A 13,490-nucleotide genomic window follows, 5' to 3' on the forward strand; every position below is an offset into this window, starting at 1 on the left:
GTTACCTCTTCACCGGGAAGACTCGGGGAATGTTTAACATGCCACACTCTGGTTTGGACCTTTTCTTGGCTCCGTGCCTCATGAGTGTAATTTGGATGAGTGCAGCTCGCTTGCCTTTGGGCTCATTAACAACAATATAAACAGTAATTACTGTGATCGCCTAATTAATTCATTTAAAAATGCTGCACGGCGTAAAAGGCATGAGCAAATCTTTTCTGGAGATAACAATTTCATGGAATCATTGTTGACATAATTAGCAATTTCATGTTCCAAAATACAACAGAAATAATTAAAAACTTTTTTTGTCCTATTTCATACATTTACTCTTTTATTATTCAGATTGCTGCCGCTTTTCTTTCTTTTTTCACTAAGCCAGCTTTCTGCGAGCTATCCGTCTCTGATCCCGTCTCTGTCTGCATGGCAGCTCTGCGGTCCTGATAAATGTAATCCTCCCCTCTGGACACATTCCTTTGTTTTTGGGCCATTTCGACGCATTCCTCTGATCACCAAGCTTTACTTATTATAGAATTCTCTTCCTTCATTTGGTGGGTTTTGTTGAGGTAAAGAATGGTCATTTGGCCCTCAATTGTCCATTAATTCTATCTACTTTATTGGCCAGTTAATTGTGATTAACAGTAATTAAGATTCAGCTGAACAAAAAGTGGATTTGTTGTGGCTCTGCACAATGAATGATGAATTTTTTACATTTCTTGTACCACACCCACATCCGACAGAGATTTCCTGCAAAAACAATGTTTCAATTAAGCCACACATTAAGCGGCGTAGATGTGTTGCATGATAAGGGGTTAGTATGTTTTCTATATGAACGATAAGATCAGCTCATTATTTACAACCCCAAAAGAACACAGCAAGCACATGCATGTTTTACGTTTATTTAAATGCTAACGGCCTTTAACCATAAAAGGACCACCACATTTATGCTGAAAATATATTTTTATCCTACAGTTTGGATCCATTCAATGCTTTAATGGAAGAAACATTAGTGCATAAGACAAGAAGCACAATGTGAGGAGCATGTGACAGTGGTTTATGTTACAGGCGCAGTCCTCTGACCCTTCAAAACCCCAATTAGTATTCCTGCAGAATTTATTACCACGCCTGGCATCACTTCTCGTTGATTACCTCTCCACTCATTAAAGTGAGAGTAGATTTATGGACAGATCTGACTGATGCATGGGTGAGGGGGAAAGAAATCTTTCTGTGTCAAAATGGTGACAAATCTACATGTGATCCAGTGCAGTGTGGTTGATGTTTTAGAAAGAAGCATCATTATTTTGATCTAAACAGAAGCAGAGGTTGTGCGGGGTAAGTACAAAGTGCCTTTCATTCACACACACACACACACACACACACACACACACACACACACACACACACACACATGCACGAAGATGCTGTATGTACACAATAAAACTTTCAAACTATTCTTTACTTTGTTGTTTATTTGTCATTTTACAACACAGGGATGGACAATGAAATGCAAGTTGTAGTTCCTTTATGCAGCACACAAAACAAACACAAAAACTGTTTTCTTGATGGATGTTATGCACAATCTACACTCATGTACGGTCATATGTGCCTACAATGGACCATTACATGAATTCTAACTGACTATATGCAAAGAAGTGTTCTTATAAATAAAGATTATGTTTTGAAGAAACAAACAGGGTGAAGGCAGTAAAATAAAAAGAAATAGTAAATTAAATAATTGTATTTTTGGCGCATTAACTTGTACAAGGTGTTGTGAGATGCATTAAATGGAGCCTTCAGTGAAGCACAGCACTTGATCACCACCTGCTGGCCTCACACACACACACACACACACACACACACACACACACACACACACACACACACACACACACACACACACACAACACCATGCACGGCTTTAACTCATTTAAGTGGTGAATTTATTGAAAATTTGAGGAACATTTGGTCAAAGACTGCATGTTTCTTCCCAGAAATGATCATTCATCCCCTGTTCATAGAAATAATGTGTTAGTATGTGTTAGTAGGATCACGTAGTAGGATTGTGTATGTGTGTGTGCGTGTGTGTCTTGTGCACTGTCCTCAGTCCTCAACAATCTACTCTTGGTTGAGCTCCTTTGATTATTCATATCATATCCAGTCCACGTGTGTGTTCCACTGAACTCCTCATCGTGTTCAAACATTTTGTGCTGAATGCGGCTCTGCTGTTACAACTGTGACAGAAAGTGTCAGAGACAGCAGAAAGGCCTCACATCACACACCTCACTGAAGGAACGAGTTCATGAGCAATGTAGCAAACATGGAAGTCACTGCTGGAGGATCCACTGTGAGTCACCTGGCATGCACCTGTTGCTCATGCAACATCTTGGCTGTGTTTTATTTGTGCTTGCTTTATTAGCATGCTTGCTGATGATTAATTAAGGTTGATGCAAACTTTTCCAAAAAGAAACAAAACAAAAACAATTTTAAGCAGTGATGATGACCCACGATGATATGAATGGATTTGATGAAACATAATGTCTGATGCACAGATATGCCAGTCATGCAGCTGACTATTTTTCCTGAATAATAATGAGCAACTTCAAATAGAAGAAATATCTTCTTCCATCGCGCTATTTGTGCTTTTTGTATTTGGACTCACTTGGTATCATGCAGTTTTACTAAATACTACAGCATAGGTTCTATTTTCTTTAGGCAGAGCGAGTCTGCGCCTCTAATTCAAATTGCTTTACTAATTGTATTGTGTTTTGATGAAATGTCACTGCAGCCTCAGTATGCTGTGCAGCTGTAATAGGAAATGAAATGAAAAATACAACAAACAAATATCAGATTGGATGTGACTGACAGAGTTTCAATATTGAAACAAACCTATTTTAACCAAACTTTGACTTTACAAAAAGAAATGTTCACAGCCACTGCAAAGAAAGGCTGAAATCACTGCAAGTGAGGAAATGCTGTAGCTTCCCTGGATGCCCACTAGAGGGCGGAAGAGTCTCAAGCTTAATGTACTTCATCTCGAGGTGGCTAAAGAGGAGGAATTAGACAGAACTCTCACTCTGCTCTTTTTCCGGATTCCGTAAATGTACGCAGATATTGCGTTCACACGTTGCCTCCAGGGTACAGAGTTAGGCTATCGATTTTTGATAAGAGAAAAAGACAAAAAAAAAAAAAAGATAGCTACCATTAATATATTGTGTAAAAATGTCGAATGCCTAAGTTTGTACCTTGCTCCAAGCCGCATGCGCCATGCCTGACTGCATTTTTTCCGACCGGAAGGTAAGCCAGTTTTGCTCTCATGCAGCACATCTTCTTTAAATCCAATCTTTGATGTAACTCCGCACACTGACACTTGTTGGAGACACATGTGTTCCTGTGTGTTGCTCTGCCGTTTACCGACTAACCGGCAGATGAAGAAGCCTGTTCTGGTGACATTTTTAACAGAGTTTTAATGGTAAGTCTGTTGCTTGAGGCTAGATGTTTACGGCATTTGTCGCTCTTACTGTGTTTCCTCGTAAAGACCCTCACAGACACTCATTAGTTTATATGTTACGTTGATGTAAACTCTGTCAAAATGAAACGTCCGTGCATCTTCCTTAACGTAACCTGGTTAAAATGAAAGCAGTCTCAGAAAAATACTGCTCGCGTTTATAAAACCTTTAACTAGCTCACTATTCTTCTTTGTTTCGTGTATCAAATTTGGTCTATATACAGTGTGCCGTGTTTAGCTTTGCTTTGGCGCATCCCAAAACTGTAGCATTTTAGCTTGCTATGCTAGTTTAACTAGCTTTGCAGAGTAGAAGCAGCTTTGATGGCTCACGGTCAGGGTTTTGTCCTCTTGTTAGTTACTCCGTAGTATCACGTTAATCAACATGTGTTTGCTCCTGCTGTTGTGTATTTACAAGGGCTCAAACTAGAACAACTGAGTGTTGTGATGCACACAAACTGTTTGTTGTTGGAATAAAGAAAGTTGAAGGGATTCATGTTGATCTGATGGCTTTTGTTTTGTTTTGTTTTTTATTTCATACACACATAAAGCAGTGTTTCCTCAATGTGTTTCTCAGAAACCTAAGGCCACACAGAGCCATGTGTTGCCAAGTATGTGACTTAGTTGTTAGCTCACATACTTGGCACAGAAGCACGTCCCCTCACTGGGGAGAAAACAGATGTACCACTGCTGCACCACTGTCATCTAGGCCTCATGTCAGACTTTTAAACACTAAAACCAGTGATGATGGGATGAAGATGCTCCTCATGTTGCTGCGGACGTAAATAGTAAATAGTTGCAGATTCATTTTCTGTCACTTGACAAATGCTTTCAGCTGTGTTTCATTTATATCCAAAACAAATGCATGTAAATTACATTCCTGGATACTGCTGGAGCGAGTGGGGATGTTACTCTACAATTTTATGGTGGTCAGACTTATTTATTGAAAATACTGACTACATTAGTATCCAAAGGGGTGATGGGAGTGGGTTAACACTCTTACATAATCCAAATAAATTTCCCTCATCAGTCCCAAACATTTCTCTGAAAATCTCTGTCACCGTGATCACATGTTTGATGGTGTATGTTGTTAAAGAATCTGGGTGTAGTGTCAAGGAGGTGTTGTTGGGTGGAGATCCCCTTCTGTATGTGCAAAGTGGATTTCTCACCTTATCTCCTCAGTTTATTACCTGTGTGGGGAGTCAGATGAGCCGACATCTGGGGCAGGTCGCACATCATCAGGCAGTGTGTTATTTCTGACAGATGTAGTCAGCATCAACAGGCTGAGCAGGTAGGCTTCTCACTGATACTTAACTTAACGGTGGATCCGGTCAGCTTTCACCACGGAGATTATGAGGAGGGAATGAAGTCATGTTTGTTGTTGTTGTTGTTGTTGTTGTTTTTCCCACCCAGTCAAACCTGTTTGTCAAACTGAGCCTCAAGTGAATGACGCTTTGGTATTTCCTCTTTGTTGAATAGCAGAATTTCAAAAACAGTTGGAAGAGGCTGTCTCTGTCCTTTTGGGTCTGTTGATTCATATTTACTGACGTATAATATGGCTGTTTGTCATTTAGTTGGCAATGTTAAACACCTATTCCATAGGCATTATGCCGTTCTTCCTCCACAGGGTGAAGGTACTGCTGCTGCCAGCTGTACTAAATAGCATCTTAAAGCATGGCGTAGTCAGTGAGCGTCTGAGCATCTTAAATAGTGTAAATAACCAGATGAGTCAGTAACATCATCCAAGCTTTGCCCTCAGTTAGTGTCTCCTCTGACCCCATGTATGAGCTCTTTAGTCAAACCAGGATCTCATGCTTCTGTTGGGTCTGCAGGTCACTGACCCTGAACCACACAGGCCACACAAGTCTGGACCTCACTCAGTGATATGCAGCCACCCACTGACCGACTCATTAACTCAACATGCACACTCATTAGACAATGATCAGAGACTCGTGCATGCATGTTTGTGCACACGCATTTATGGATACGAGCACAAAAGCATAGACTACAATGCGTATCTACACATACAGTGAGTACAGTAACACTGCTTGATTTCCCGGTCAACAGAATGCCAGTGTGACATCAGTTCTGTAAGTAAAAGTTGAAAAGTGAGTCTCTGTTCATCTTTCCTCAGGTGCCATTCAATAAGGTCACAGGTGGATAAGGAAGGACACTGTGAACCCCAACATCAGGAGGAGTGACCCAGCTGTGACCTGTCTGATACCGCTCTCCTGGGCTGCAGGCATCCACACGTTCACCCGGTGAGTGGCAGAACTACAGCGGAGGAAATATAGCTTGTCTGTACTTATAAGACATTGTAAATAAGTGCAGGAGTTTGAATGAATAAGCACATCAGCATTTAGACATCAAACTGGGCATTAGAAAACTGCTGCATGCATTAGAGACTCTCTGGGGCGTCCCAGAGGACAGCCATTGTAAAAGATGGATTTCACTACTGTGAGTGTGTCTTAATTAGGCCAGCAATGATTACTTTTGTGTCAACTGACGAAACATTAATCATGCCAAAACTTCATTTCATCATATTGCCTTCTGCAGGCACACACTTAACGTGACACACTGCATTTGTCAGCGAAAGCTTTGGTTAACAGTCTGCCTCAGTTCAAAGATACGCAGTTTAGGTGAATTGCATATAGTCTCTGAGTAAGCACATGGTGCGCGAGGTTTAATGTTCACCCGATGATAAGCTGCCCTCTTTCCATGTATGCTGTGAGGGGTTTCAGTCTCCTACAGCCCCAAACAGGACAAGCCCTTGAAGAGAATGGAGAGCTGAATGACTATAAAAGCCTTCTTGTTCACTGGACTGTGTGTCTGTAGCTCAACAGAGTGGTGACCCTTCTCTCATGAAATGATCAACTGATCACCCCACAGCAGTTTACGAATCTCTCAATGAAACTTCATATCAGATCACAGAAATCACATTTAATGTGTCACATTTAATTCACGTTTCATGTATGTATTATGCTGCTCATCTCATTTTCAGGTTGGAGGTACAGGCTGTGAACACGATTTAGTCTCCCACTTAAAGCTGTAGAGTTTCTGCATTCTGAGCCAACAAAAGGTCATTAAACATATTTGAGTTGATGGTGTTTTAGCCTTTAGTTGTGTGAAAGAAGTCAGAATGTTGAAGGGCGGACCTAAAAAGATTCTGTATGGGATACAAAAGGATGCAGATTGAAAAAATGGGGATTTGATACTGGACTTGAATTCAGTAAAATACTATTGGACCACATCCCGAGATATATTAATACACTGAGTGTTAAGGAAACACTGATTATATAAGCTGAGAGTATGTTGTTAGCTGAATATTGTATAACATTGCATTAAACACTAAACATCAGTGTGTAATAAGACATCACTGCAGTGGTTTAGAAAGTAGTATTACTAATTACATTATTCTGCCCTGTTATTTTACAAAGAGCTCTGTTTGCTCTCAGATATGTAAACATTGTACTCAAGCCTCACTGCATCATAGAGTTACCCTTCATGACACTTAATTGTTGGCCTGGTGCCATGAAGGGGCCCCAGCTTCCCTGTTCCAGGCGAGCTTGCCCTGTCAGCTATTGCTCAATCCTTAAGGGTTCTTTATCGTGCTTGGTCAGGACCCTATTTGCCGATAGTTGTGAGCTTTGGGTCGTAAGTGAGAGTATGAGGTTGTGAATACAAGCAGCTGAAATGAGTTGTCCTTACGTGGTGTCTTTGGGTTCAAAGAGCTGGTTGAAGTGGTTTGAGTATTTGATTAGGATCCCCTTAGCCCATGCTGAAATGTACACCTTTAGACTGCAGTTAAAGAGACACAAGATTCGTCAACACTCTTAACTCCAAAATCACAATGTGGTGTTATTATTCAGCTCTATGAGACACTGTGAGGGTGTGTGTGCTGTGGGATACATCATAGCTGCTTTATGGTTCTGATGGCATCCCCACAGAAGTGCTTCTTCCAGTTATTTCTATTATTATCATCATTACAAGGGCTGCAGCTAACGATTATATTGATTATTGATTCATCTGTGAATTATATTCTTGATTAATCAAATTGTTGTTTGGTCTGTAAAATGTCAGAAAATGGTGAAAAATGTTGATCGGTGTTTCCCAAATCCCAAGATGATGTCCTCAAATGTCCTGTTTTGTCCACAACCCAAAGATATTCAGTTTACTGACATAGAGGAGTAAAGAAACCAGAGAATATCCATATTATTAACCTATTATCATGTTGTCTAATTTTACTATATTAGATTCATCATTGCAGCTCTAATTATTACTATTTTTTATTACTTGTGTTTTGTCCCTATGTGGTTGCTGTAGGTGATGTGAGGTTTTTGTTTTGTATGAGCTCACCAGACCAAATTTCTATCAGCTAATGTAAGTAGTGAGCAGGAAGAGAGCAGCAGCCTTGACCCCCGTAATGGTGCAGTGTAGGAATTCACCGGCAGCATGGCATCACTTTGGTTGGTTGTTAGGTTGCCTTTGGCTCTTTTTCCTTATCAAACACGGACACAGTGTGGGAAACAGCTCCACATTTGTCCTTCGGTTTTCCCAGGATGGATAGTTAGAATTGCTGGCATTCCTTGTTGAAACCAAGGACACAGCTATACTGCAGCTTCCTGAGCCCCCTGCTCAAAATAAGAACGTTGAACAAATCAAATTACTGGCAGATTTGTTTATTTTTTACTTAACGTGTCTGCCTTTATTGGCAAGTTAATTTTAAATATTGAGACTGGAGAGGTTGAGGGAACTCAAGGGCGGATAGCTTATAACACATGCCAGATCTGACCTCATGATGTCATAATCACATGGTATGTGCCTCCAGAACACAAAGCTGCCAGGATGCTCCATATTAGGGGAAACTCAAAGACAAATGCTAAAACTATATTTCCACGATGTCCTGTGAAAAAAGAAAAAGGAGCCCGCTGAAACTCTAAATGTCAAGGCAGGTCCTTCATGAAATCCCTGAAGCACTCATGTACAGACAAATATCAGAGCATCCCACCCACCTTCAGTCCACAGAGCCCTGCAGTTGTCCCCTTGTGCCTCTGCTCTGCTCGACATGAGTGGTTTAGTGGCTGAGATCAAACAGGACCATCGAGTGTCAGCCTTGTTCTTCCCATGGACATGATGGTGACAGCTTGAACAAGGGAACATGATGTGCTGCCCACTGCCTGCAGGAGCAGCCCGTCACTCCATCCATTCATGGGCAGACCATTTGCGAGTGTAGTGTTTGTGTTGTGTTGCTCACTCGTGAATTGATGCCAAACGGTGTCTCATTATGATCATCCTGCTCAGGTCGGCCTGTTCTTCAAATGAAACGTCTGACTGCAGTATGTTACAGACATGACTGTGAGCAGTAAACCCAACATTAAGTGTTCTCTGAGAAACCTGTGGGTGACATCACTGTCACTGCATTCAGACCAGGCTTTTCTATGGATGTCATCCAAACAACATTTCCTTATTTACATTGTTACCTGACAGGTATGGATCCTACCTAGTGGCTAAATCTGGTGCAAAACGTCTCTTGTCTTTGTCAGTGTCTTTGTACACTGTCCCTGACAAATACATGTAATTAAAAAAGTAAGTATGGAAAATATGAAGTACACTCATTATGGAAATCAAAAAGTTGCTCACTCTTTGTCCCTTTCAGTGTTTGTGTGGCAGAAGCCACTGATGTGTGGAAACTTCCTTTCTATAATTTGAAGATATGACTAGCTGTCTTATGTCTGAACCAGCGGCAACAAGTCAAACCACCTGAGTGACATCACTCGGGGAGTTTTCTTTGAGTGTACAGTCACTCACAGAGGTGGAGGATGCTGTAAAAATAGTTTTCACAAACTGTGCCAAACTTTTACGAAACAGATTCACAGATCAGACCAAGTTCACATTTACACTCTGAACATATTTTTAATTTGCACCTCTGTCCTTTTTCATTCACTCACATTATCACTCTTCTTTTCATAAAATCTCTGTCTGTCTGCCTGCCTGCCTGCCTGCCTGCCTGCCTGCCTGCCTGCCTGCCTGCCTGTCTGTCTGTCTGCCTGCCTGCCTGCCTGCCTGCCTGCCTGCCTGCCTGCCTGCCTGTCTGCCTGCCTGCCTGCCTGCCTGTCTGTCTGCCTGCCTGCCTGCCTGCCTGCCTGTCTGTCTGCCTGCCTGCCTGCCTGTCTGTCTGCCTGCCTGCCTGCCTGCCTGCCTGCCTGCCTGTCTGTCTGCCTGCCTGCCTGCCTGCCTGTCTGTCTGCCTGCCTGTCTACCTGCCTGCCTGCCTGCCTGCCTGCCTGCCTGCCTGTCTGTCTGTCTGCCTGCCTGCCTGCCTGCCTGCCTGTCTGTCTGCCTGCCTGCCTGCCTGTCTGTCTGCCTGCCTGCCTTCCTGCCTGCCTGCCTGTCTGTCTGCCTGCCTTCCTGCCTGCCTGCCTGCCTGCCTGCCTGCCTCATCGAGGCTTTTAGAATCACATTTGGTATTATTTAATTGTAGTTAATGTTTCTTGTTCCATGTCAAACAGCATAGTGTACAAAGGGTGAAAGGCAGCCAGCATGTCTTGTGTGTCAGAGTGAGCCTGCAGTCCACAGATGACTGTGTGCTGACACCTGGCCCTGTGATTGGCCAGATGACATTCCCTGACCTGTGAGTCATCACAGCTATGCACTGCCAGCCTGTCTGTTGTGTTTGATCTTAACGATGGCTCACATTAAATGTGATGACAGACTTTACAAACATCTATGCAGTCTGCAGAACATTGATTTGCTGTTAGATACGCAGGCTCTGGTGGCTTGTACTCTGTCTTATTATGTTATTGTTATTAAGAGGCCAATACAGTCACATCAGCCTTCTTCATCTTTCTCCACGGTGTTTTACAGTGTGAAGTTGTTTGATACAGCACAATTGCTCTCTTATTTCTGTACAATCATAAATGGATCTACCCATTATCACACTGTTTTATTAAAGGAGACTGCAAGAAGAAATTAAGGAGGAGGAGATGCAGCAGCCATGCATTTGGAGCAGTGAGAGCAGTACAGCTTATTGGTTAATTAGCAGTTGAACTTGGCAGTTTTATCTGTTTGTTTTGCATCTTACTGGTGGTTCTATTGATCACTGAGACAGTACCGACAATCAGAAGTTGGTTCAATGGGAAATAAAAAAAAAAAAAAGTAGTTTATGTGTCGCGTGGCTTAGCCTGCTGCATATCTCTGGGGGTGGTTTCGGTGTAATGAAGCTTTATTTAATGTAGAGTAACCAGTCGCTACACTCACCACACTTTTCAAGTAGCTTTCCCAACACTGTTTGTTACAAGACAAAACAGTTTACCGTCAGCAGTAACAATCACAAAGACCTGCTAATTTTGAACTGTCTGGACGGTAAAGTTCAGCTTCCTAATCGCTCTGCATTATGTGGACTGTAGAATCATGGCTCTGTTGTGAGTTTGGATCCATATGGTTTGCCTCTGTAGATCTTACAGTTTTACACTAGCATCTTACATTGGATCATATTTATTTTGAGGATTTGTTCTAGATCGGCGCTGCATCCTTTACCGCACCCTTCTGTTGGTATGCCCAGAAAACCACATCCCTCTGTGGCCTCTCATTCAAATGTCAGCTGTATGCACCAGCTGGCTGTTATTACTCAGCTATGTGTGTGTGTGTGTGTGTGTGTGTGTGTGTGTGTGTGTGTGTGTGTGTGGCATTTAGTCCTTCAATTAAGGTTAGATAGAAAGACAGAGACCAACTGCCAGTGTCTAACAATCTGGTGTTGGGCTTCAGGGTCTGTTGCTCGATGGAGCCAAATTTCTGTTCCATCATACACAATGAGAATAGGATTCCAGTGGAGTCTGCACCCATTTGGCTGCCCATAGCCATACAATGTAAATGAATCAGCCAATGGTTAAACTGAGCACTATTGTGACCCCGAAAAACTCCTCAGTGTGTCTCAATCATTAGCTTTAGCTTTATCTGAAATTCTGGTCAAGCTTTTTGCAGAAGTACCACAGGTGTGCTGAATCCCACAGGAATGGGAATAATAACATGTAGAATGTTTCTGTTCAGTTTGTGGTGTCAAACATGTGGACGGTAAATGTCCAGCCAACGGGACAACTCCATTCACTGATGAATTGACTGTGAGATGCAGTTTAAAGCTCAAAAAATCTTCTTTGTGTACCTTTTGAGTTGACATTATTTTATCTTGTGGGCTTGACATTGCCTTAACGTAGCTATAGTCAATATTTTCATTTTAACGATGATCACATGGCTACTCGTATAGAGCCCTATGATTTCCACAATGCAGAAGACGAGGACGGGGTCACAGATTTTGACAATAAGAACGGAGATGAATTGAAATAAACACTGTACTTGCAAAGCATACATAAGCGTGCAAGAGGAAAGTAGGACTTCCAAATTTATCTGCAATTTGGAAGCACAATCATTTGTGAAACGGGATGCTAGCACCATTTGCAGTCTGTGTAAGCAGTAAATCCTTTCTGTGCATATGCCAAAGATATATTATGCATATGCTCTGAGGCAGATTAACAGAGCCCATTTCCAAATGGAAATAGGCCGACTGGAGCCTTTTTTGTAGACACCTCTGTCAACATCACCCAGGTGCTCAAAGTCAATGCAGAACATCTTCCCCAGAGGGCAACATGCCACGGTGCATCCATTTATGAACTGGCTTAATGGGCGGCAGCTGTGGCATTACACAGTAATCTGTCTTTGTCTGCATGTCACTCTGCCTGCACTGAGTGTGGCTTCAAACTGACATACAGCACAGCACAGTGTGGGTCTCACATAAAAAGATGAATATTTAGCCAAAAAATGACATCTTTGCTATTGTTCTGTGTGTCTATAACACAGTGAGACCAACCACAGCTCCCTGTCCAGATAGTTATGAGACATTTGTTCCTAGCCACTAAACATGAAACAATCTGCCTCTATAAAATTCCCTTTGATATTTATCTGCATAATAAATGCCACTGCAGAATGCGAAAGCAGCAGCAGTAGTTGTTTCCACTTGTTGCTGTTGCTAACATCAGATGTGTGTGTAATCTTGCACAGCAGCTGCTAAATTTCACTCTGAGGCCTGTTTGGTCTTCGTGCCATACATAGACTGAGACAGACAAATACACAGTGCGGCAGAAACAGAACGCACATATTATATGAAGCCGTGATTGCAAATATTGTTGCGTAAACACGCAAGTGAATCCACACAAAGACATACAGCTCTGTTGACAGGCAGGCAGACAGACAGCTGAGTGATCAACGAGTCACTGACAAGTATCCATTTATAATCTGAAGTGCCAAACATTGTACATACTATAACACCCTTAAACCCCACACTCCATTACCTCACTAGCTACACAGTGACACCCCTCTGCCAAGGCCAGGCAGATTGTCAGAAGTGATGGCATCAGTAGCTGCGGGTTGTGTTGGGGGAGTTGAGACGAGTTGCTAAGCCTCACTGACAGGCTTTGGCTTCGCACCCCGACTGGCCAGGAGTCCATGGGCATGCCCCGAATTAGCGCAGGGCTTTCCCACTATGTGAGAATGCTGTGGTGGTTGGAGCGTCTGTCAGTGTCACACAAGTGTGGAGACCTGGGTATACAGCTGACTTCAGGGTTATTTTAACCCCTTGAGTGTGAACTCCTGGGTGTTGCTGCAGTCATCAGTGAACTTTCAGCTAGAGATTGGACATAACTAGCATGAGTGAATCGAATCTGGCAAGTGTGAAATCAGTAATGAATTAGAAACACTGTTGTGATAGAAAGGTAGAGACGAAGCAGAATTAAGCACAATTAACATGACAGGAAAACCGCCTCAAAAGCAATGACAAACATCTGCTATGATCCTCAAATAAAAACAAGAATGACTAATGTGGATTAGGTAAATCATAGGATGCGAAGAACAAAAATTCAATGGTGAAGACCAGAATTTCTTGACAAAGAGACATAAATGCTGCTCTCATTTGTGGGTCATGTAAATGAACCACTGATACTCTGCAG

The 13,490-nt window shown here is 42.3% G+C and overlaps 1 protein-coding gene across 4 annotated transcripts in view; it reads left to right on the plus strand.

Annotated features, from left to right (window-relative positions):
* The first annotated feature begins 3,264 nt into the window (after positions 1–3,264).
* Positions 3,265–13,490, plus strand: part of ncalda (neurocalcin delta a) — a 65,412-nt gene continuing 55,186 nt past the window's right edge. For 3 of the 4 annotated variants that reach the window (XM_070965907.1, XM_070965905.1, XM_070965908.1), the window contains exons 1-2: positions 3,280–3,463; positions 5,631–5,757. The gene's annotated coding sequence lies outside the window, so the exon portion shown is untranslated. Of the gene's footprint in view, positions 3,464–5,630; positions 5,758–13,490 lie in introns of all 4 variants that reach the window. The other variant, XM_070965906.1, reaches the window with a different exon arrangement.

The sequence above is a fragment of the Chaetodon trifascialis genome, chromosome 7 (genome assembly GCF_039877785.1).
Source record: "Chaetodon trifascialis isolate fChaTrf1 chromosome 7, fChaTrf1.hap1, whole genome shotgun sequence".
Taxonomy (NCBI): Eukaryota; Metazoa; Chordata; class Actinopteri; order Chaetodontiformes; family Chaetodontidae; genus Chaetodon; species Chaetodon trifascialis.